The sequence below is a fragment of the Arachis stenosperma genome, chromosome 5 (genome assembly GCF_014773155.1).
Source record: "Arachis stenosperma cultivar V10309 chromosome 5, arast.V10309.gnm1.PFL2, whole genome shotgun sequence".
NCBI lineage: Eukaryota > Viridiplantae > Streptophyta > Magnoliopsida > Fabales > Fabaceae > Arachis > Arachis stenosperma.
Genome location: NC_080381.1, coordinates 64,633,010 through 64,660,527, shown reverse-complemented (window position 1 = coordinate 64,660,527; position 27,518 = coordinate 64,633,010). Strand labels below are relative to the sequence as shown.

The window sequence follows — 27,518 nt, the reverse complement described above, 5'->3', positions numbered from 1 at the left end:
ATTTTTGCATACTTCTTTTCCATCCTCTAAGCCATTCCTTCCCAATAAATCCTGAAAACACTTAACAAACATATCACGACATCGAATGGTAATAAGAAAGGTTTAAAATTAGCAAATTTAAGGCCAAAGAAGCATGTTTTCTATCATAGCACAAAATTAGGAAGGAAAATATAAAACATATGAATTATATGCATAAGTGTGAGAATAATGGATAAAATCCACTCAATTCAACCTAAAATGTACCATGAAATAGTGATGCATCATTATGCTGTAAAAATAAGTTTTTTAGCCCCAATTTCTATCCTTCATATCTTTTCCCACAAAGTTCATTTTTCCACCATTCTTAAACTTTTGGAAAGATCGATAAATGAATTGTCATAAAATCAAGTTTTGTAAAATTTTCAATTTGGAGGACAGAGTTACAACCTGTCAAAATTGGCCAAAAATCAATTTTAACCAAAAACTGCAACCAAACCAACTCAGTTCATATATTCACATGAACCAAATTCAAACCTACTTCATTTACACATTTCAAACCAAATTCATCATCTTCACACCTCAAATCTTGAATTTCTATTATTTTATCACATTCCAATTTTCTCGCATTTAATACCAAATTTTTTATTCAAACTCATGAATCATCACACAATTCAATCACCACTTATCATTCTTATCTTTTTCTGGCCTCCGACCCAATCTTCATCAATACAATACATAATTTATAAATACATTATCACCATCCAAATCATAAAACTCCACAACACATCAACTATGAATAATTACACGATCCTCATCGAAATCATCAATTGTAACAACACATCAATTGATGATCACTTACCTTAACCCACAATTTCTTGATGAAACTCACCAATAGCTCATGTTAGAGCACTCTTAAACAACCAAAATCACAAGATTTCTCAAAAATTATAACAAAATTTTGAATTTGAATTGTTCTATAAAATTAGGGTAAGAGAATTTAAAAGTCTTACCAATCGTTTTGGATAGAATTGTAGAGGATGTGAAGGGCTTCACGTGACCGCAAACAGTATGGCAATCGGTGTTCTAGAGAGAAAGTTATGGTGGTTTGAATATTTAGGGAGTTATGGTTTTTTTCTCTTTACCTCTCTTCTCTATATCAGCATGGAGCACCAAATGGGGAGTGTGTTGTGCTACATGGCCTTTAGTTAGAGTTTATATATACTCCAGTTCACATATACAGTCCATTTGGCCCAATTTTGTACCAAAATATTTAAGATTAACATTTTAAATTGCGTTTTAAATATTTTTACCATCTCAATTATAAGTTTTAACTTTTTAATCTCTTTTACTCATAATTAATTTTCTCAGGAGAAGAACCGGACAGATCTAAGCCGGTACAGCCGTCAAATTTTTAGTGCGCGTTTTTATGCAGAAAAATATGTTTTCCGACTCGAAAAAATCCTCTAAGTCCAAATATCATCGTTTAATCTTCAAATTATGATTTCTATATTTTCCAAAAATTTTCACCCATACTTTATAAAGTACCTATTTAACTACGATTTGATTGGGTTTTATACCCTCCCTCGCGTGCAGCTGCCTCTCCCCACAAGTCTTCGATTGCAATTACTCTGCCTCATCCACCATTCATGCAGGCGGCTCCCCACTCGCAATACGCAAGGATTTTGAGCATCGCAGCGCCCTTCGACGCGAAATAAAGCGCCTCCGACCACTGCGGCTCTCTCCTTCGTGTCGCGTAGCCCAGCCGACCACCGCAGCTCCTCCTCGCGTCGTGTATTTCCACCTAACGTCACATCCCCACCTAACGCCTTCGTCCTCCGCCGCTACCCCTTGAGCAAGTTTTGGATGCCTTTTCCTTATCTTTTGAATTTTTGTTTTTGGATTTTGGATGATTTTTTAAATAGTTTTAGACTTTTCTTACTTACTTTTCTTGCTTACTTTTTAGATTTTTTTTTTCAATTTTTTATATATTTCGTTATATTAGGTTTTGAAATTTTTAAACTAATTTTGAATATCTCATTTTTATTAGGTTTCGGATGTTTCTTTTATTGCGTTTTGGATGTTTCTTTTTATTAGAATTTTTTAAAATATTTTTGGAATTCTTAAAATGAATTTTGAAATTTTTTAATAATTTTGTAAAATGATTTTACAATGAATTTGTTTATTTGTTATTATTTGGTTTTGGATTTTTTTAGATTTTAGATTTTTTCATTACATTTTGGATGTTTCTCATGATAATTTTAATTGATGTTTGCTCTAAAAAAATTTACAAAATTTTTAGATATCTCTTTTTTTGCTAGGTCTTGTTACATTTCGAATGTTTCTTTTTTTTTGTTTGATCTTGGATGATTTTTTCACTTGTTTCAGATGTTTCTTTTTTCTAAGTTTTAGATGTTTCTCTTTCTTATATTTTGGATGTTTCTTTGTTTTTGGTTTTGAATTTTTTTTAATAGTTTTTATATGTTTATTTTCTTAGTTTTTTATTTATTTTAATATTTTCTAGATGTCTCGTTTTGTTTAAGTTTTGAAATTTTTAAAATAATTTTGGATATCTCTTTTGTGTTAAGTTTTTTTATACTTCTTTTTGTTACACTGTTTATGTTTCTTTTTATTAGAAATTTTTAAATAATTTTAAAATTTTTGAGATAAATTTAAAATTTTTAAGATGATTTTGGATTTTTAAAATGAGTTTTAAAATTTTAAGATAATTTTGAAAATAATTTTAGGATTTTTTAAATGAATTTTAAAATTTTTAAAATAATTTTAAATGTTTAAAATAAATTTTGGAATTTTTAAAATAATTTTAAAATGATTTTAGATGTTTGTTATTATTAGGATTTAAATTTTTTTATATTTTATATATTTTTATTATATTTTAAATATTTTTTATAGCAATTTGAATTTATGTTTCTTCTAAAAAAAATTCAAAAAAAAATATTACTACTTGACTCCACTTCTTATTAATTCTCTAACAAAATTGAATAAAAAATAGAGGAAATCTAAATGACTAGTATTTTTATTAAAATTTGGTAAATTTTTAACTATCAAAAGAAAAGTAAATAATTTCATACTATTAAATATAATTTTACACTATTAAAAATACTAATAATAACTAATTAATAATTACAAATCACAAAACCTACTAACTCCTAACACTCTTCAAACAAATATCGAGTCCCTAATTAAATGCTGAAGGAAAAAATAATATTGTCCAACTTCCATAAAAATATTTTCTCAACTCGCATACAATTTTTTAGCCATTTTTAACTCTCTTTCGAGTTGTTTTCTTTATGTCAAATCACTTATCACCAAACACATGATTAAAATAAAATTTCTCCTATGATTAACTTTAAGATTAAAATAAAAAGAATATAATACATTTTAAAGTGCCGTCCATATAATTTTGGTTTAATTACTCTATTGGTCCCTATAGTTTTGTCAAATTTTCAATTAGGTTCCTACACTTTTTTTTTCTTTTAATTGAATCCCTAAACCAATATTTTTTTTTTCAATTAGGTTCATACCGTGACAAAAACATTTAATTTAACAGAATATTCTATTCCTAAATTAAAGATACCCTAATTTTTTTAAATCTTTAATTATCTCTCTCCTCCTTTTCTCATAAAGACAAAATTAACCCTGCCTCTTCCTCTCCATCTCCCTCCTTTGCTCCCGTCTCTCCCTCCACCTTCACTTCTCCTACCTCTGCTGCACCCCTCCATCCTCTCCGATTCCATCCTCACTCCTCTCAGTTTTGTCATCCATTGATAGTATCTTGGTCTTTGTTAGTTTGAGGGTGAAAATTGATGGAAAGAGTACTTATCAAAAGCCAAACACTCCAACATCAAAATATTAAGTAGAAGATGAGCAAAATTAATGACTTAAAATGCATATTTCAGATACTACGAGAGTTAATTTCACAGTGACCAAAAGAGGGACAAAGCATCTTTTCTGCTAGAGGTGCATTCACATTCACATTAATTAAGTATACGTAAGTCATTGAGTATATTCATTTCTTACAAGAGAAGGTGCATAAGTATGAAGGTTCATTCCAAGGATGGAACCTCAAGTCAGAAAGAAAAACTGATGCCATGGCTAAATAACATACGAACTGCTCCTATATATTGTGAAGGATTTTTAATTTTTGACCATGGTTGTTTGTTTATTGAGCACAACAACTCCCTTCAAGAACATGGATCATCCTCCTGCAATAACAAACAACACTTCCCCAATTCCTATTTCTTTACCGCCAAACTTCTTCTCTCCTAGAAAAAGCATTGGTCTAGGCAAAATGCCTCACATCACGCATAGACTGCCATTTGATGTAGGAAATTGCATATACCAACTTTGAGTGTCAAACTGTGATTGCTACTAATGAAAAGTTGAAAGAGAAAAAGTTTGCTATTGAAGGTGGTGCCATTAAAAGAGAAGGCAGGGTTCATGGCGGCGTGAACCACAGTATCGATGAGGGAAGGAGAGGAAGTAGAGACCTTGGGGGCAGAGATTGGGGGATACAGCAGAGACAAATTGTGGGTTAGGTCGGGTAAGATCAGGAAATTGTACAGCGAGATGAGTGAGTGTTAACAATAAATAATGGGTATAATGGTAAATTTATTCTTTTTAACATTTTTTGTAACGTTTATTTTTAAGGGGGACATAATTGAAAAAAAATATATTGGTTCAGGGATTCAATTAAAAGGAAAAAAGTGTAGGGATCTAATTAAAAATTTGACAAAACTATAGAGACCAACTGAGTAATTAAACCTATAATTTTCTAATGACATTTTTATTATATATATAAATCTGTTCGTGTTTATTAAAATAATCTTATTTGCCTTGTGAAAGATTTTTTTAAAATCTTAAATTCTTGTTTCAGAAAATTAATACAAATAAAAAAAAGCAACACAAAAAATAAAAACAAATCAAATTTCATTAATAGCATAGATTCGTAACTAAAATATGCGCTAACCACCTATCTTTTCCCAACAAATCTTGTTTGGGTGAGCTTCTAAGAAAAGATTTTTTTTTTTTAGTTATCTTTTTTTTTTAAAAATCTTATGAAAAAGTAAAAGTAATTTTATGTTTGGATATCTCATGCAAAAAGATCTTTTTATCTATCAATTATATTTGGGTACACAACTAGAAAATGGATTAATACAGACAGATTTAGCCTTTATTACAGACGGATTTTTGGATACTGACAAAATTACCGACGGATTTTGTCCCTCTGTAAAAGCCTCGTTGGAAATTATTTACCGACTGATTTTTTCCGTCAGAAAATTACCGACAGATTTTTACCAGTTACCGACAGATTTTTCCTCTGTAAATTCTCCATCCATTTTCCGAAGGCAACGAACTTTCCGACGGATTTTCCGTCTGTAATTACAGACGAATTTTTCGACAGATTTTCCGTCTGTAATTACAGACGGATTTTTCGACAGATTTTTTGTCTGTAATTATAGACGGATTTTTCGACAAATTTTCCGTCTGTAATTACAGACCAATTTTTCAACAGATTTTTCGTCTGTAATTTGAACCTTGGAAAATCATCTCACACTCTGAATACAGACAGAAAATCCGTCTGTAAATCCGTCAGTAGGGTAAAATAGAATTTTTTTAAAATTTTTTCATTGCAAAATAAATACTTTATATTTGTTTTCTAAATTTACTCCATCAAACACACTATAAATTGAACAAATAAAGTCAAAAATCACATACATAAACATTATATTCATTACATGATACATATAAAATTGGATGTTATTTTTCAATACCATTAGCCAATATCTCATTGTCTCAATAAAAAGATACCCCCAAAAAATAAGATGACCATCCCAATAAACAAGTTCCTCATTATAGTTACTTTTCTATGAATATAATCATATCATTAAATTAATCCCTAAAGTGCTACTTCAGGATGCCAAAATTCAACTCTACTCCACAATTAGGAGGGGTTCTTATAAGAATTTTCAACAGATCAAGCAAGTTACAAATCAAGAGTTAATTTTCCTCATTCAAGTATGATGCTGTTGTTGTGACTTGTGAGAGGAGCTACTCCTGCAGTTGCACTCTGTTTCTTCAGTTTACTTGTTGTTGGTGGCCTTCATAGATAGGGTAAGCAGCGTAGGCAGCAACATATATGCTTGGATCATGAGGAGAAGGCAATGCATATCCATAACCATCATAAACAGGGGCTCCGTAATAGGTGCCACTCTAGTGGTTGCCACCAAAGTCCATTCTAAATTGTTCTCCAAAGAAATATGCATTGAAAATCATCACAAATGCAATTTAAAGACATACAACATGAAGAAAATTCAGTCAGTACTACTCTATCACTAATGTCCTCTCTGGCTCCATGAAAAAATAATGATTCGAGAGTGCTAGAAAGTTTACCTGATTGCATATTTGACAAAACCACACCCCTTTCCAACAGGTATCTTAACAGATACTATCTCACCATACTGAGAGAATTGCTGCCTAAGATCTTCATCTGTAACATTAGGGTCGAATCCTCCAACAAATATCTATCATAAAATATCACTAAGGAGAAAGCATAAAAATACAAAAGCTAATAACTGAGTGGGAAACTCACAGTTGTGTTTGTAGAATCCGCTTTAGATTGGCTGGATGCGCCATTTGCCTAGCCTCCTATGAAACGATACAGAAAATTTTGAATATATTTAGTACAGGTATTTCAAACTCTTGTTACAACATGCAATGGATAAACAAATTTAGAAAGGAGCGCATCTCTATTATCAAAATGAAATTGAAGGGATGGGAAACCAAGACAAGAACAAAATAATGAAAAATGAATTAAAGTAGTTCTATTTGCCTACTAAGTAGTATGTACAAAGATATCATGCTGCAGACCATCTAGATTCCAGAACAACATGTCAATAGAAATTGAGATAATCATCAATTCAACCATAATATTGTTGCTTATATGAGAATAAGAATGTAATTCTCAAAGTCCCCAAAGAGTAAATTCCATGCCAAAACTCAGAAACAAGTAATGTGATTTGGGATACCTTGATGGCCAGATGATTTCCTTGGAGTTGCAGTGCCAATACACATAGACCTGCTAGAACAGTAAATGCCATTCATTTGAGTCATAGCTTTCATCCTCTCGCTATCATCTCCAAACCTAATGAAACCATAGCCCTTTGAACGGCCAGTATTGGCAACAAAGACAACTTTTGCAGCTTTAACAGAAGGAAACACACTAGCAAACATTTCATGCAACAAACTATCTGTAACATCTGCAGCTAAATCTCCTACAAAAATAGAAAGATCAGGAACATTGTTTGAGGACTTCTCTCCTGTACTAAATGTCGCCCAGTTCAAGCAGAAAGGTTGCTCTGTGTTCGGCATCAAAATTCCAGTATAACTCTGTAAAACCTTCTCAGCTGTGGCATGTGAATGAAATTCAACAAATCCATAATCCTCTGATAGACCAGTCTACTTATTGCAAATAACCTTGATGGATGAAATCTACAAAACCATATGGTAACAATAAGAAGCAATACTATAGGTTTGTAAATGAAGCCATAAGAGAAAGCACAAAAAGCATTTGATGTTGAAACAAGTTAAGATTTCAAAATTCCAGTTAATTTTCATCAAACTAGAGCATACTTGGTCTGTTCACAAATGCTTTTGAGTGCAAAGGACTGGTCCTTAAACCCTTCAAATACCATTTCGGAAAGTACACTCTATCATTTATAGGTTGTATCCGGAGCACAGCAAATGCAATTAAGAAAGTTAATGCACTGAGGAGGTTTATTGCTGCTGCAAGTCCTATATCACCAAGTGAAGCCATTTGCACACTTCAACAAACTAGAGAATAAGCTATTCCCTGAAAAATATATATACAAGAACTATGTCAAAATTCCACTTCATTTATAAAATTAGAATTTAAAATTTCACTTCAGGTACTGCATTGATAGGTAAGAGACAAAAGGACTAGTTTGACAATTTTTTTTTGTTTTTTTTGTTTTTTTTTTTTTGTACTAAGCTTTTATTTTTGCCTCCCCTAAACTCATTACCAATTTTTATTATTTATCCTTTTTTTTGTGAGCCATGGAAGTAAAAATTAGCCCTTCTAAGTGGCAAAACCATCCTTCATAAACTTGTAAAATGTATGAACTACCAAACCGTGTGTAGAGGACATGTTGTTTTGGTTATCAGAAAGTCCACAACAGAAACTGAATGATGAATCTACCTGTTCTTACAACACAACAAGAACTAAAATCCAAAACTTTAAAACATGTCAAATTCTTCCAAAATTTCTATTTCATCTAAGCTATCGATGAACATAGAAGAAAATGGTCTGTAAAATAAAAAACAAACACGTATAATTCTACATTTGCAGTGCTGAAAGGTGAAAACTTTCACGATCAAATACCTCTTTAGAAACTGCTACTCTTAGCTGAAACAAAAAAATAAAAATTGAGCACTCCTTCTTCTACCCAATTGAGATGATCACAGAAAAATAACAAACAGAGAGAGAGAGAGAGAGAGAGAGAGAGAGAGATAGAGATAGTAGTGTTAGTTCAAGCGACCAAAAGGGGAATAGCCAGAGGCAAAAACGTCATGAATCATCAAACAAGAAGTAATAAACTAACTTTGGTTTTCTTTCGTAGCTAAATAATGCACAAGATCTAGTTTCAAAGATTAGTATAGGTACTTGTATGAGTGAAGCATACTTCCTTCTAATATAATATTTTGTTCTTGGGTATAACATTTTTCTCTGTCTCTTCAATAATATCTCAATGTAATTCACTATAATCATAATAAAAAAATTTCAACCACAATAAATATCATGTTAAAGCACTAAGATATGAATGAATATGCACTACAAAGAGAAGAAAACGAGCAACAACATCTACATTTCTCACTAGATTCTTCAAACTTTAATCTTTAGACATAAGAAAAATTCCAAACTTATCATCAATTAGTGTGGTCCTTCTGTATTCTACAAAGGGAAAACTCTTAGAAGCAAACTAGTCCAAATAAATGCACAACACCTTCATTTCCACGAAAATATTTACGTTGCTATATTAAATTTAAAATATTACATTACGAAATCGGTACTATAAGTCTATAACTCATTAAAACTTAAGAGACACCATCACAAGAAACTATTTGAAAATTTGCATTTTAACATATATATTTTCTCTAAACTATCATTATTTGAAAAATCATTATGTTAAGTTACCAAAAATTAAAGAAAACCTTATCCAGTTAGTGCTGAATTGGTTGATACATGAACATGAAACTTAAAAGAGAAGGTACACGAAATAATTAACCATTTTCCATTGTCCCCCATTCACATTTTCTCATATAATATAAATATAAGACCCTCCTTTATGGAACAAGTAGTGGTGGGTCAGGTTTACCGTGTGGGGCGTGCAAGTTTATGAGGAGGAAGTGTGCTACAGGTTACATATTTGCACCATACTTCTGCTCAGAACATGAGCTCTGCCTACGCAGAATATGAATAAATCCAAAAACCATTTATTTCAGAAAAAAATGAATAAATAAATCTTATCCCAATACTATTACAATTTTCTAAGTTCTTTCAAAAAAACCATTACTTTGTTTAGTGTTTGACAAAAATTAAAGCTGTGAATCCATTCCTTTACCAGCAACTGATTGACCCTTCTATAATTCTGCAAGTGAGGAGTTGAAGAGGAAGCCAATATTTAGCATCAAATAACCAATGACAAGAAGCAGAAACTCAGAGAAAATCAGCGATCTCAAGATAAAAGTGGAAGCCACGATGAATGAATCTCACCTCAATATTTAAAAAAATGGATGATGCTACCATCTGTATTATTATTTTACCAGGCTATTTTGTTGGTAACTTTTTTAAACATTTGACATAAGACAACATGCATACTCAAATATATATTATCCGTACTGGGAAACATTCTAGCAAATCCATCAGCTTTCTCAATTAACTCCTCAACTAGAAGAGATGAAACTGTAGCATCCTTTCTTTGACCAAGTAATGAGGATGAAGGGTACATGTTTGTTCCCATGCCAAGCCTTCTTCTAGTTTCCTTGGCAATAGCAAGCTAATCACCTGGAGAAAAAGAAACCCAAAAGAAATTTCTAAGCAACATGATTTGAATTAATGGTATGAACAAAAAAGAAAAATAACACAACAAATCTTACAAGTAATCATTTTTACATTAACACCAAGGTTCAGGGCTCTTGTGATGGTTTCAGCGCTATCATGCCTGGGAGGATCAAATAGTGGTAGCAGTGCAACAAATTGCCATGGTGCACCAGGAGCATCTTTTGATTTCTCACTTCCTGTTATATAAAGATATTCAAGCAGCAATTATGAATAAAATCTCATTCAACCAAGTTGTAAACTATAAATGTTAATATCTTTTTTTGTCAAACCTGCCTAGCAACCCCCAAAGATCGGAGCCTATGCTCAGCAAACTTAACAATAGTTGCATAGCCTTTCTCCTCACATTCTCTTTACAGTTGCAGAGGTTTAATATCTAAACCGGGAGAAAAGAATATTGTTAAGATCACTGCACAAACATAATCAGCTGGTGCCAATAGCAGAATATTTTTACCTGCTCAGAACACCTTTGCTGGATCTATGCCAATTTCCATCAGATTCAATGTAAGTTAGAGCAGTCCTCTTGTCTCCAAGATTGAAAGGGAAAAAATGGACCTCCCTGATTCCAGCTCTTGCCTGCAAAATTTACATTAAGATTTAGAAATTCTTACCTTTAAATTCAACATATATTTTTTCCTTTTAATTTCTTATATTGAAAAATCAATTTGGGAATATATTTACCTCCTTTGGATTAGCAAGCATACCAATAATTGTGGCATTTATAGCATCTTGATTCTGAGTCCTATATGGAAGACCAAGTTAACATGGATACTAGTCTTCAATCGCTGAGACACTGTGAATCAATAAAAACCTAATCCCCAAAAAATTCAACCAAAATAAAACTAGTCAATGCATTCAGAAACCTTGATTTCACAAACAAGTTTATAAGAACACAAAATAAAGAATTGTAACCGTTACAAGATCTTATCATAGAATAGGAAATAGAATTAGAGTTAGCGATGGAATTTAATGAAAGAAAGCAGCGATGAAAGAGAAAGGAGATTAGGGTTATCTGCACAGCTGAGGCAAGATCGAAAAGAAAAACGCAGCAACACACGGAGAAGAGAAAGCACTAGTGGCGAGATCGAAGAGAGAAACGCACATTAGGGTTCGAAAGGGAGCGATGTAAGCAAGGTCGATGGAAGGGAGTGATGAGAGCAAGGCCGATGGAAGTTGAGTGCAATGGAGGTTCGGTGAGATGGCGGTGCAAGGCTGATAGTACCGCCGATGAAGCATTCAGAGGGGATGAATGTGGAATCATGAGAGAGTGGTGTGAAATGAATAGGGATAACCGTGATCTTCAAATCTTTATTCTAATATTTTTGACGGAAATTTTTAAATTACAGACGGATTTTCTGCCTGTAATAATTTAATTAAATGCAGTATTTTGTCCATTTAATTACAGACGGATTTTCCATCTGTAATTGTTGCTCACAAAAAAATTAATTTTTCCGATGGAATTACTAACAGATTTTCTTTTCCGTCTGTAATTTATACTAATTCATTTTTTTTGTTTTCCGACAAAAAATTCCTCTGAAATTCCGTCTGTATTTCCGTGGGATAAAATTCGTCGGAAATATCCGTCTATAATAACTAGTTTTCTAGTAGTGGTAGAATAATATAAAAGTACCTTTTTGTTTATTTATTGCATAAAAAACATCTTTTTTAAGAAAAAAGATCTTTTAAAAAAATATAAATTATACCTTCTCAAAAAATATCTTTTATTATTTTTCTAGTGCTTTAACTTTTACTACTAGAAATTTACCAAACACACTAAAAAAAAGATCTTTTTTATCAAAATAATGGCACCCAAATAAGCACTATTTCAATTGAAAAATTGAAAACCTATTATCTCTCTCAAACCATTCCTTCCACCGCCATTGAAAAAGAGAGACAAAAGAAGGATTGCTGCTCGTTCAGAAAGAAGGATCGTTACTGCTGGCAAGGTTGTTTGTTGCGTGGCTGTTTGTGATCTTTTTCACCGCTCCTTTCAACAAAATTACAGGTTCTCTTAATCTCTACCCTTGCTTGTTGTTTGTCGCTAATTGAACATGATTGTGATGGTATGTACGGTTCGCAACTTTTTAGTATATGTATGGTATGTGTTGTACTTGTGCCTAATTCTGTCTTTGTTCCTCTGTTTTGTTATATGCCCTGCACATTTTTGTAATCCAAAATATAAATAGAACCATGTGAATTTTAGTATCTCTATTGTGTCCCAGCTAAATTTTAGCTCATTTATAGGTCTCTAAACTTTATGATAATTTTTATGAAGAAAGTGGCAGAATGTAATTTTCCTGTGAGAGAGCACTTCTAATTACATCTTATCTAGATATGTAGTACAACAACAACAACAAAGCCTTGTTCCACTACGTGGGGTGGGCTACATGAATCAAACCACGTCATTGTACTCTGATATGTATCATGTCTACAAAGAGACCGTTTATATGTAGATCTTGTTTGACCACCTCATGGATGGTCTTCTTAAGTCTTCCTCTGTCTTTCACTCATTGTCCATCTTCCATCTCATCTACCCTCCTGACTGTGTGTTCTGTCGGTCTGCTTCTCATATGTCCAAACCACCTGAAATGCGATTCAATTCAACCATCTTTTCCACAATGAGTGCTACTCCAACTCTCTCCCTTATATATTCGTTCCTTATTTTATCTAATTGTGTATGACCACTCATCCATCTCAGCATCTTCATCTCTGCCACACTCAGCTTATATTCGTGCTCCCCTTTGACCGCCCAATACTCCGTACCATAAAGCATAGCCGGTCTTATAGTAGTGCGATAGAATTTACCATAAGTTTTGAAGACAATTTTTTGTTGTATATAAAACCAGATGCACTCCGCCATTTTGATCAACCTGCTTGGATCCTATGATTTACATCCTATTCAATCTCTCTATTATCTTGTATGATGCACTCAATATACTTAAAACTTTTAACTTTTGGTAAGATATTTTCTCCAATTTTCACCTCTATATTAGAGTTTTCTCTTTTCAGACTGAACTTACATTTCATATATTCCGTCTTGCTACGGCTTATGCACAGACCATACACGTTTAGAGCTTCTCTCTAAAAGTCCAACTTCTTATTTAGGTCTTCCCTTGACTCTCCCATAAAGACGATATTACCAACAAAAAACATGTATTATGGCACAGGCTCTTGGATGTGTGCTCTGTGAGTACTTCCAAAACTAATTTGAAAAAATATGGATTTAAGGATATGTAGTGCCTAAAAATTTACTATTCTTGATTAGTTGAAATTCTTATTTTTAGATGAATTTTTTGACATAAAGTTTGCACATTTTTTTATGTCATTTATCATAATTTTAGTACCAAATGACCTGGGCATTAGACCTGAAGCAAATAGTTTAATTTCAAGCTTTATTCCATTAAAACGTGAAAAGTTTAGGCCAATATTAGCAATCACTATTTTTTTCATATAATTTAAGGATTTGTTGGCATTATAACTCAATTTTGTCAAAGTTTGATTTCTAAACAGCTCTATCTCGTGAAAAATTTATGCCAATACTAGCCATCACACTATTTCTTTTTCATATAATTTAAGGACTTGCTGGCATTATAACTCAATTTTGTCAGAGTTTGATTCTAAATAGCTCTATCTCTAAAAAATTAATTCACTTTCACTAGTAGTTAAACTCATTTATAATTGCAGACTATTGTTGTTGTTGTTGTTGTTTAACTAAAGTAATTTGTGAAAGCAAAACAAAAGTAATAGTAGTCTTGTCAATTTGAAATTATTTATGCAAAATCTTTGTTCCATTATGTTCTTTTCTTTTGAGTGTTGTATTTGGTTAGTTGGTCATCTCTTATTTTGATTTACCTTAGCTACATAGAAGTAGTTATAAAATTATAGAAGTCATAGAGCATAATTCATTTAATATATATATAAACTAACATACGAAAAATAAAACAAATTATAATTAGAAAAAATGAAGGAAGAAAATAAGAACTTAAAGTACTCAAATTAAGCGTCGTACTTTACATACTACCAATACTCACAATCTTAGCAAGCATTACTAATGAGGCTTTTGATGGTTTTTAATACTTGCCACGAGCTTCTCTGCACTAAATAAAGTTTCTGTTCATGTGCACTGGAGTTTGATTTGCTGTCATCTTTTTATTTATTTATTTATTTATTTTTATCTCAATAGTCAAATTTTGGAGCTCTCTGCACTCCTCCTAGACGACAGAACATGTCTCAGTATAATCCAAGGTATTATTAATCGAGAAATTCTCCATATACAAGCATTTTTTTATACAAGTCTTTACAAGTTATTATATTAACGCGCTTGAACGTTACTGCACGTTCTTCTTCCTCTTCCTCTTCTTCTTTTTTTCTTTCGTTTCTTACTTTCTCTTTCTCCTTCTTCAACCGTTACTGCACAATTTCACTGCATCGTCTTCTTCTTCTTGCTGCACATTCTTCTTCCTCTTCCTCCTCTTCTTCTTCTTCTTTTCTTTCGTTTTTTGCCTTCTCTTTCTCCTTCTTCATTTACGTGCTTTTCTCTTTGTTTTCTTTTTTCGTTATTCTTGATTTCCATTATTTTTTGATATCAAGCTCTGAAATCATTTTTTAAGAAGAAGAAGCAGCAGAATATGAGGAGGAGAAAGAGAAAGAGTTCTGAATTATGCATAAAGTGTCCTTTGGGTGTATTTTCTATAATCGTTTGGGTGTATTTTCTGTAATCGTTTGGGTGTATTTCTGAAGTTTCATTATTTTCAAAACGATTTCAAAGCTTGATTTCAGAAACCATGAAAATCGAAAAAAAAGAAGTAAGAATACCAGTAATAAACGAGTAAAACAACTAATGAAAAGGCAAAGAGAATAACGAAGAAATATCGTTTGGGTGTATTTTCTATAATCGTTTGGGTGTATTTTCTATAATCGTTTGGGTGTATTTCTGAAGTTCTATTATTTTCAAAACGATTTCAAAGTTTGATTTCAGAAACCATGAAAATCGAAAAAAAAGAAGCAAGAATACCAGTAATAAATGCAAGTAAAACAACTAATGAAAAGGCAAAGAGAATAACGAAGAAATATCGTTTGGGTGTATTTTCTATAATCGTTTGGGTGTATTTTCTATAATCGTTTGGGTGTATTTCTGAAGTTTCATTATCTTCAAAACGATTTCAAAGCTTGATTTCAGAAACCATGAAAATCGAAAAAAAACGAAGCAAGAATACCAGTAATAAACGCAAATAAAACAACTAATGAAAAGGCAAAGAGAATAACGAAGAAATACATGGAGGAGGAGGAAGAAGAAGAAGAAGGAGAAGAAGAGGAAGAGGAAGAGGAAGAGGAAGAGGAAGATGAGTTGTTCATAATCCACGGTGAGTGAAGAAGAAGAAGAAGAAGAAGAAGAGGAAGAGGAAGAGGAAAAGGAAGATGAAGATGAGTTGTTCATAATTCACAGTGAGTGAAGAAGAAGAAGAAGAAGAGGAAGAGGAAGAGGAAGAGGAAGAGGAAGAGGAGTCGTTCATAATTCACGGTGAGTGTAGCGCTTTGGAAATTAAATAACGCATTAAAAGACTCTAATGTGTAGCAACTTGTAAAACTTGTAAGTCAAAAAGACTTGTATGTGTAGCAAGCCTCTTAATAATCATATTCCAAGTGTTATGAGTTATTTGTGTTTGATTTATGTGTATTTTTGTTCTAAGAGTTTTTCATTAAATTGTTACAAGTGTTAATGTATTTTTTTGTGACTACAAGTGTTAATGTGTATAAATTATAATAACTCACGTAAAATAATAAAAAGAATAAATATGTAAGGACAATGTTATAAAATTATAAATATTATTATTTTTAGCTAATAATTTATATCCATATTTATAAAAGTTTTGCACACAACAAATATATAGTTTGTACTTATATTTATCAAAATTTGCATATATAAATTAATACTCTCACATTTTTTCAAAATTTCTATACGCAAATTAGTTAAATTTATTTGTTAAAAATAATTTAGTATTTGTGCTGGTTAAATAAGGGTTAAAAATACTAAAAATGTCTAGCACTCAAGAAATTTTTAATATTAAAAATTTTTGGAAACCAATAATTTTTAATATTTTTAGCTATCATTTGGTTAGCATAAATACTAAATTATCTTTTTATTAATTTATGTATATAAATTTTAAAAAATATGTGCATAAATTGTATTGATTAATGCAGTAATAAGTGTTATATGTTATTTTGAAATGACCATGTTTCATGAAATTAATTATTCCTGTGTGTCCCAATTTGATCATCAATTTGTTAGAGTGGAAATTTGGTAAGTTAGGTAGAAATTTTGATTGGACTATTCTTTCTTCCTTGGTGATAAAGACTTGATTAAATGGACGAGATAATGCATCTTTATATGTGTAGTTTGCTTCCATTTAAAGTTGTTCTATATGGCTACCCTATTTGACAATGTAATATACAAAGGAGCTAGCAAAATAATTTTTCTACCTTTGTAATTAGTAAAGCACTTTCTAGACAAATACTACTTGTGTTGCTAAATTTTGGAAATATTTTCAAGAAGAAACTCCCTCTAATTACTATGTTTACGTTCTACCTTAAAATGAAAATATGGGCACTCGGAGAAGTATTTGGATGGATAAGAGCATTTCCTTTATTTCATTGTTGTTTCTATATACTGTGTACTATGTATTATCCTTTGATTATTTGATTTCATCAAGATATTAAGACTAATAGTTTTGTTAACAATAGTTAATAATCTTCTTCTACATTAATAATTTAATGTTATCAACACCATTAATTAATGAAAGTGGCCGTAAATATGGGTGTAAATTATATATTTTTTGTGTGTAAAAAATCTGTAAATATGAGTGTAAATTATTACCGATTAAGTACTGGCCAAAAATAATATTTATTGGCCATATAACATTGCTCGAGTTATAAAATTAAAATATGAGGTACAAAAATATCCTTGATAATAATTAATCTATTTAATTATTTCACTATTTTTACTGTCTCGCATCATTAATTTAGGAAACAATAATTGGAAAAAAAATAATATGATATAATCCTAGGTTAATACTTATCCATAAACTCTCACAATAACATTTTAGTACTTTATCCTAAATAAAATTTGTTCATTCCAGTTTGATTTATTTTTCTTACCTCATTGTTTATGTTTTCAGATGTTACTCTCTCTCCCAGGAAATAATCTTAGACATCCTATTACGACTTTCTGTGAAATCTCTGTTGCGATTCAAGTGTGTTTGCCGGTCCTGGAAATTCCTAATACATTGCCTGATTTTCACGAAACTTCACCTTCAAAGATCTCCTAAGAACACCAACTTCTTGTTGGTAGGAATAGACACGGATCCTGCTTTGGTATTATCGTATTCTCTTCATTCTTTAATGAAGGAGACAATTCCCTTTAATGCACAGTCCCTTGGTTTTGGAAAAGATTTAACAGAATGTTACTGGGTCAATGGTGCAATCAACGGACTTTCTTGCCTTTCAAGTATTGTTTCTTACGACATGAAATGTAAAGTATTCAATGTACGACTCTGGAACCCAGTTACAAGGTTAATATCTGCAGCGTCACCACTTTTATAAGTAGAGAAAGAATGTGCATGTATTGTTAAGTTTGGATTAGGCTACGACGATTCAACTAACACTTACAAGGCGGTAGCTAACATAATAGATCGTCGACAATGGAAAAATAAGTTGAGAATTTACAGCAGACCGAGTGACACATGCTGGAGAACCGTTTTAACTCCTCCGGATCATCTCATTTCTTGGGAAGAAGGACAATTTGTGAGCAACACTTTTAATTGGTTAGCAATTCGTCCACCTGGACCAATTGATCGTTAGAGAATCCAGCAGCTCGAATACACTTATGATGACTACGTGATCTTTTCACTTCATGTAGGGCAAGAAACGCACAAGCTTTTGCGAATGCCTGTTGATCTTGATGACTACAATCGTGAAGAACCAAAGCTCGTATTATTGAAGGATCACCTCTGTGTTTTTCATGATTTTGAAGGGACTCATGTTGTTGTGTGGCAGCTTGAGGAATTTGGAGTTGAAGATTCTTGGACTATATTAATGAAATTCAGTTATGTTTCTCTTCAAATCGACGCATGTAGCTGTTCATTCAGGGATTATTCACAATTTGACATGTCCGAGGACGGTAATTATTTGTTGATGTATAACAAACGTGATAGCATATTACTTGTGTATGATCAAAGAGTTAAGGAAGTAAGCAAGTGCATAAACCTTTGCAATAATCATCGTTGGGTGGGTGTCAATGGTTACGTTCAAAGCTTGGTTTCGCCTGAATGAAGAAATTAATAATGCTCTTTAGTTTCTTGCACCGGTTAGGGTTTGCAAGTTGTGTTAGCTAGGTTAGTAATAAGTTCCATATATGCAACTCAACTAGTTTGATTTTTTTCAGCTCCTTCCTCCTTAGCTTGAGTAGTTTGTTGATTGATTTTAATTTTATTTTTTTCCAATTATCATATCAAATCTTGGCTCCAGAACTTAGAATAATAGAATAATTGACAATATGACTATGTTGTATATGTTTTGAAATTTAAGTTTTATCATCACATAAACCCCCTAAGATTATAGGCATCCATTAAAGTATAGTTAACTATGAAGATTAGTTATATCAAAAGTAGACACATACATGATAAGCTTAAAAATAAATAAATCAGATCTGTTAGACATCCAAGTAATATTGCCATCTAAGTCCAACAAAGTAGATCTAACACCAACAAAAACTACTCTCATTAAAAAGAGCGTGATTACACGTGCACACATCATTCTTCCACCCAAGTCATTTACGTTCACGCGCTACGTTATCGTCATCGTCGTCTTCTTCTTGTTCCTCCTTATCCTTCTCCTCTTTTTCATCCTTCTCCTTCTCCTTCTCCTCTTTCTCCTCCTTCTCGTTCTCCTTCTCCTTCTCCTTCTTCTTCATGTGTTTTCTCCTCATCGTCATTCTTTTGTTGTTGCTGTTATTGCTGTTAATGCAGTAGGTGAAGAGAAAGATTTTTGAATTGTGCAGGACAACAAGTCTAAATACACCTTAATTCACTAAAAAATGAACCAAAATTATATAATAACTGAGACACAATTAACTTAGAAATGAACTGAAATTACATAATGATTGCGACACAATTAACTCAAAAAGAAAGAGAAGTAGAGAACCATGGTAAAGAATCTGTAGGTTTGAGAAGCAATAGATGTTAATAATAAAATATTTTCAACATGAACTTAGATATTTTTGCATGTGGATTTCAAGTTCAACTAAGAAAAATTTAATTACAATAGAGGAAAAGATTTAAGAAAAAAGACCTTTTAAAAAAAAGGAGTATATTTATGGTATCTTATATTGAATTCATAATTCATATAAGAAATGTTTAAGGGATTTCATTTTATAGGATTGTGAAAGTTGATGAAATACTTTTTAATTTTCTATTCTTTTATAGAACACTTGAAAAATATTTCACTACAACAAAACAGTATTTTGACGACGGTTTTTTTAATGCTTGGTGACGATTTTAACTGTCACTAAATGATTTTACAACGGCTTAAAAAAGCGTCACAGATTTGAGCGTCGCCAGCTGGCATTGTGACGGTTTTGGACCACCGTTGGTAAGGAGTGTCGCTAAATTGTTTGTGACGGTTTTTAAAGTATAAAACTGTCACTAATTTATAACACTTGTAAAAGTATTTTTTATACTGTATTTCACGACGTTTTAAAACCATCGTTAAATTACTAAATCATGTGACAGTTTTCAGGTCAATAAGTTACTAGTTCTTATGACAATTTTTAGGCATATTTAGTGACTATTTAAGCCGTCACAATATTTTTAGTGACATTTTTTTGATTTAAAACCGTTACTAAGTTATTTATTCCTGTAACAATTTTTTCCTGTATTTAGTGACTGTTTTAAAATGTCATAATCTCTCTAACATCAAAATTTCTATTATCAAAAGTTGAATTCTCCATAAATGACTGTTTCTCAACAAATCCAAATTCAATCCCCCAAGTTTTACAAAAATAGCAACAATGTATTTCAAAAGTTGAATTCTACACGTTTTAATTACATAGTAATAATCCATATGTAAATTCAAAAAATTCCTACTTAATCCAAACTTGTAAACCTAACAATTCAATCATAAAACTCCTTTAAACGTTGGATGGCCTATGTTGTTGAGGTTCATGACTGGCAGAAGAATATGGTCTTGTATGTGTCGGTGATTCAAAATCTGCAACCTACAATTGAAAATAAAAAAATATATATTTTAGGAAATATTTTAGAAGGATACTTAACAAATCAACAAGTGTTATACAAGAAGCTATGATTACAAATTAAACTACAATCATTTTAGAAGTTGTTGATGATGAAAATTAAGTACGCAAGTCTATAAAATTAAGTATAACATATGTCTTTATCTTACCTCAGTAGGAAAACCAGGTGGCAATTGACCCTTTTGATAATTCACAAGAAAATTTACTTGTTCCTGTAGCAATTGTACTTGTAACTTCAAGTTTTGATATTCAGTTCTTGATGGTCCACTAGTTGTAGTAGATTGCATAGACTCTCTTGAGCGGGATAAGGATCCAATCATTTGAGATGGACGAACACCAAATCCCATACCTCTAACATAGCTTGAATTCTCTTTGCCAAATACTTTAATATATGCTTCATTTTCAGAAGCACCCTCACCAATTTCCTTTTGTAAGTCTTCCTGAAGTGATTCATAGATAAATAATAATGTGACATATGCAATATTAGTCCAATAGAATTTATCAATCATTTTGCAAAGAAGTACTACGAGTTTATTAAGTAACAGGAGTACTACTATTTTAAAGAACAAAATCAAGCATTCAAGCCTGAAGATAGAGCGCTTTACTTTAATTTAATTACTGCTTCATATCACTGTTGTTGCGATACTTTATATCTAGAAAAGCACTATTTATCTCTAAATGCATAAAAATAATAATGTAATGGTTATCCCTGTCAGCTATAGCTATTGCTTGACTCTAGGCACCTGAAATGACATGTTGACAAAATTCCCACTGTCACTAAAAGATAATTTGTGAGTTAGAGCACTGCAATTCAATTCCTATTTTGCGCAACACTTCTTAGCCCACACCATTTCTGAATATGTTTGGTAGGGTTAGTTTCAACTTTAATTGTCTAAAGTGGATACATAAAAATTTCAGTAGCAATAATGCTATATAATGTTCTTTCTTTGCATGGACTAAATTCCGAACCACAATGTTGAACATATCAATCAAATTCAACCAAACTAGTCCATAAACTCAACATACACACAAAAATAATCCGAATCCAAAATAAATGATAATAATAATCTCCCTCTCTTCCATCTATACCATTAATCATTATACATAACTGACCTCAAGATAAACCCAAGTTTAGAAAAGTTAACAAAAGTGAAACCAATATTAATTAGTTCCTTTGATTAAGGACATATGCAGCAAGTAATTAAACCCCACCCCCACCCCACTCTATCTAACTATGTTCATATCATTGTGGGAATAAATATAGATTAGAATTTTATCTTACATTCTTTTGTTGTGCTTCCTCATTGACAAATGTTCCATCTTTTTTCTTGTGAGTGATAGAAAACATTTCTCCTCTACTAAATTGTCGCCCAGTTTTAACTTCCTAACATTATTATAAGATTGGTCAAATTAAAATATAACTAACACAAAAAATTAATAAAACAAAAATACTAAGAAAGTAAACAAATGTACAAGTTCATGGCATTTCCTAGCAAGTGTTTTTGAGCCAAGAGTGTGAGGAATTTTTAATTGTTGCCGATTTGTAGCATTCTTTTCACACAATTCCTGCACATTAACAAACATAAAAGTTAATGGATCTTAAACACAAATAAAAACTAACAAATAACAAATGTGTTTACCTGAGTTTTTGGACTCAATCTATATTCCAAAAATGCAGCCCAATGGTCTTTGGGAATTCCAATTGGATTCAAATTAACATTTGCATCCCAACCAAGTTCCGATTTATAATGCTCATTGAATAGCTTGCATCTATTATTCTTCCACTTATTTCCAAGATTTGACAAGATATACTTTTTGTGTTCATCATTATTAACAACAAATATTTTCTTCAAAAAAAAACATAAATATGTAGTTAGTATACAAAACTTAAGGTAAACACAACAAATAATATTTTTCAAAACAAAAATATAATAAAAAATAGCATACCTTAATAGTATTCTCAAAAACAGCATCTTTGTATTGTAGTGGAACCTTATGCCATGTTTTGTACATTATAGGAAAATTATTAAAATTACTTGCAATGAGCCCCAAAACACCTCCCAAGAGTCCACCGGATTCTCCAATTGGCTGACCACTTCCATTCCATTCTATAAGAACTCGTTTCCTACTATGATGAAGGGAAAATGCATCTTTTACCTTAAGATGCATACTCTTTTCAACCCCTTGTTCATCTAAAAAGAAAATAAAAGAGCTATTATTTAAGACAGCTAGTAATTGAAAACATATTATTTGAACTAGTAAATTAATAAAAAAAATAACATACCTACAACAATGACAAACCATGTGGTGTTCCACTTCTTTCTAGAAATAGCAACTCCATTTACCTCTTCATTATTAAGAAAATCAGCATCTGATAGGCTATGACTATGAACTTCATTTTGAATGGATGAACTTTGAGCTATATGTTCTTGTTGACTCGTGCCTTTAGAAGATGTTGACCTAGAATGACTTGGAAGATGTCTTTTTTCTCGTGCCAAGATAACTTCAAAGTAAAAGAATTAGAAACTTCACAATATTTTTATCATAGTATGCTAAAAGAGGAGATAGTTACCATTTTCATCATTTGAGAGATGAATATTTTCTCCAGCATATACAACATTCGGTTCAATATGTTCATCTTCTTCCTCTTCAAATTGTACAAGCCTTCTCCTTTTAATACCTGCAATAATATAAAAAAAAATAAGAAAAAAACAATATTAGGGGATGGCACTTTAAGAATTGGGTAAAATTAAAAATTGAGATATGATCATTTCCTCTTGCATTAGGGGATGACACTAGTCTAGCATTTTCAACATCTTTGAGGGATTTTTTAGAACTTTGATACTTCTTTATTAGCCTTCTTCTCTTCATACCTGTAAAAACATAAAAGAAATAAGAGAAAACTATATTACTTAAATAAAAAAAAAACAATCATGTATAAGTTCACACTTTAAAAATTTGGTAAAATTAAAAATTGAGATATGATCATTTCCTCTTGTATTAGGAGATGACACTAATTTATCATCTTCAACATCTTTGAGAGATTTTTTAGGACTTTGATACTTCTTTATTGACCTTTTTCTCTTCAAACCTGTAAAAACATAGTAAAAAATATAATTAAAGAGTTCCATGTTAATTACATTTAAGAAATACTCTTAAAAACTAATAAGAAATTACATTTAAGTTCCACACAACCAATTCCAACTTAGTCCCCTTCAAATTAATCATGTCATGGCCCTCACGTATGGTACTAACACATTATTATCTCTCATCTTATCTTGATCTTCTCTTCTTGTAGCCAATTAGTGTAACAGCTTGAATTTATTCTTTGAGGCTAACACAAAGTGGTCCCCTTGAGTGGCAAAAATTAATTTTCAAGTAAGAAAACTAAAAAGCAGGAAAAGTGGCTAAAGTGATCACAGGAATTGAGTTTTTAAAATCAATAAACCTCCTAACTCCTCGCTCATACTCTACTGAGTTTCGTGGCTTTGTGATCCATGACTTATCCATTGAACCAATATAAGAATATTTCTTCAAATTTCAAACAAGAGTATATCCTTAATTCTATCTACAATGCAATAAATACTAAACTATGAAAAGTACCATGCAATAAAAATATAGTTTTAAAATTATCTATCATTTAGTCTTTAAAAAAAAATTAAAAAATAAGTAACTTTTCATAAAAAAATAAGTAACTTCTTATAAAAATATATATTCAAATTAATTAAATAATATTATTTAAATAAAAAAATTGACTAAAAACTGAAAATTTAAAAAATAAATAGCATTTCTCCTATTATATAAAACAAATATAAAATTGAAATGTGCTTTTGCCACTTGAAATCAAGTTCGAAGTCCAAAAAATACTAAACACTTACAACTAGTCATCCAAAAAATATTAAACTAAAAAAAATACTAAAGAACCCAGTTCATAACAACACTTACAGATGAGAGGCTAAAATTTCTTAAGAGTAGATGCAGGTTCAAGGCTTGAGGGTAAACTTGCCACGCTCAGTGTATTTTGCTTCTAGCTAATCAACTTTGTTAAATTTAAAACCCCTGATTCTCAATACCTCAGGCTCCTTGGAATCCTTATGGTCGACAGTTTCAAGGGTCCAACCTTTGTTCTGAACTGAACCACTTGCATTAACCTCTTAAAAAAGAAGAGAAAAAAAAACTCGCATTAATCTAAACGTTAAATAAAAAACAAGGTCTTCCATGCATGTGTATTAATACTGAACAAGACAAATTTCAAGATTTGATTAATTTGGGGGTATGTAAATGAAATAGAAACAATGCAATTATAAGGCAAATGACAATTATAAACAAGTTAAATAACACACAAATAAAATATTTACACTATAAATAAAATATGTATATATTTATTTTATTTTTCATGACAACTGAATTTACGTCATTTGACAACTAAAAAAAATAATAAATCGGTTTAAAAGGTAAAACCAGCCTAATTTGTTTTAATTATTTTTCATTATATCAAATTTATTTTATGTGTTAATCTTATACAATTTGATTCAAACGATTTAATTTGCATCATATCTATTTAAATTAATTTTTTAATCCAATCTGATTCAAAACTAAGTGTAAACATGGAATTAATTTTTTGTTAAAACAAAATCCAGTTATTAATGTAAGTAGGTTTTTAATTATAGTTAAGCACTGCTTGCAATATGATGTGGGATAAAAATATGCTTATAATTTCAACCTTTTAACAATTGTTTTGTCATAGAAAGTTTAAATGATAATATCATTATTACAATGGAAGTTGCACAAGATGTCATATATATGTGACTACTACTAGTGCACTACAGTTGAAACAACTATCTATTATTAATTGTCTCAGTAATAGGAATGTCACAAAAGAGCAGAGTATGAAGACATGTTTGCAGCACAACATTTCAAAGCTCCATTATAAAGGCATTGAAGGAGGATCTACAACTCATCATAAAATTGACAAAACATACTTGATAAATGCAACATCTTCTGCACAATCACATGAATCTGAACCACAAGCTCATGAAAAATCACAAAACGACTTTCTAGACTCTATTAAAAGGGCACTGCTTGTTTTTCTCAAGTTTAGCAGACTCTGTGCATTTTTTGGCTGATTAAAATCAAAATCAGCAATTAACATGTCAAAACAGGGAAAATAAATCTATCCATGTCAAAATGTCAAGATTTTTAACATTTGTTAGACAATTAGTTCTCTCAGCTTTTTAATCAAGTGCTATGAATTTGATAATTTCAAGCAAACAATGAAGTTTACTAGAAACTCACAATGCCTGAATTTGGTCATAACTTTGGCATTATTCACTAGTTTTACTAAGTTCTTAACAAATTAAAAATGTTAATAAAGTCACATAGATTCATCACAAATGTAACAAATATGCAGGAACATCAATTGAAGCTCAAATACATGCTAAACGGCAATTGAAGCTTTTGAATCATGGAGAAACATATGAAATACTTGTAGCTTTCTCTTCTTTCTCCCTAACACATACACATTATGCAAATTGTTAGTTAAGGCTTAGTAGTAGCTAGCTGCTTTGCAAAAAGTATTGATTGTCACTGTTCATTAATTAATAAAAGCGCTATCCATGAAATGCTGAAAATAAAATGATTAAAAAAAGAGGGGTTCGAGAGTGTCATTACTTTGAACAATGTTGGGTGGGCTTCCGTGATAGGTGTTAAGCTCTCAACCAAGGACACAAAAAGAAACAAGATAAACCCGCTATCTTGATCGATGCTTTTCAGTTTCACAATTCAAGCGCTTTCCTTTCCTCCCACAGCTCACAGATCTGTCTACCTGAGCTTCCATTATTGCGTCAAAAACCAAAAAACAGATATTAAATACCAGAACTTGAAAATCTTCACCTCATTACAACTACCAACAACACATTTTTCAGATCAGTGCCAACATTTTGCCAGAAACCATAGTCAAATAGAATATCAGAGAGAGATCAAAGTGTTTAGTTGAAACATTTCATCGAGCAGGTTGTGTGCAAGTAAAATCAAAATGAATTTTAAGACAAACAAAATTTAAAGCTTCCAACAAAACAATCCTCCATATAATAAGATATAAAGCATAATCTCTTAGATGAAGAATCAATGAACAATTGAAAATCACAAGTAACAGGACCAAAGAATAACAATCATGTATAGGTTATTCACTATCAGATGAACAACAAAGAAATTGTAGGAGAAATAAATATAGTAGAAGAATAATCAAATACTAACTACTGGTGTTCAATATTGTGGTTGGAAGAGAAGAAATGGTCGTCGACAGGAGGGAATTAGGGTTTGCACTCGCGAAACAGGGAAAGAGAAACAACAGCGTGGGGGACCGGGACGACAAACTCAAACCTCAATGGAGAATAGTGAATGGCGAACTCGAACCGCGATGGTGAACGGCGAACAGCAAACTCGAACCACGCCGGTGAACGGCGAATGGCGAACTCGAACCGCGCCGGTGAGCAACGAATGGCGAACTCGAACCGCGACGGTGAAGGGTGAACGGCAAACTCGAACTGCGACGGTGAATGGCGAATGGCGAACTTGAATCGCGATGGCAAACGGGAACTGTAGCACGGTGATGGTTGTTAGTTTCTCTTCTCTTTCTCAGTGAAAGTGTGAATATGCTTTTTGAAAAAATAGGATAAAAAAAAGGGTGAGATTGTGATTAGTGATTAGATTAGTGACAGTTAAAAAATTACATATATAAATGTCACTATATTAATGAATAGAGACCCTTAAAATAAGGGTCATAAATCAAGTGTAGCTATATGATTAATTTGGTGTAGTGTTTATTGTATTCATTACTTCTTATTATGGTTTTTTCTATTTAATTTACTGATTTTTTAAGACTTTATCCAAAAATTAAACTCAAATTTTGACTTGGTTAGGGTTATAACTTGGATGTAGAATTTTATTGTAAATAAATTAGAGTACATAATTTGGCATATTTTTATTTTAGATATATATATATATTGTATAAAAAGTAGGTTCCTGGGAAAAAGAAAAATGATGAAAAAGGGACTGAGGTAAGTAATGCAGTAACAA

The 27,518-nt window shown here is 31.5% G+C and overlaps 1 pseudogene; it reads right to left on the bottom strand.

The window, feature by feature from the left end:
* Nucleotides 1-19,894, bottom strand: part of LOC130980850 (ATPase 5, plasma membrane-type-like) — a 108,510-nt pseudogene extending 88,616 nt beyond the window's left edge.
* Between the last annotated feature and the right edge of the window lie 7,624 nt (nucleotides 19,895-27,518).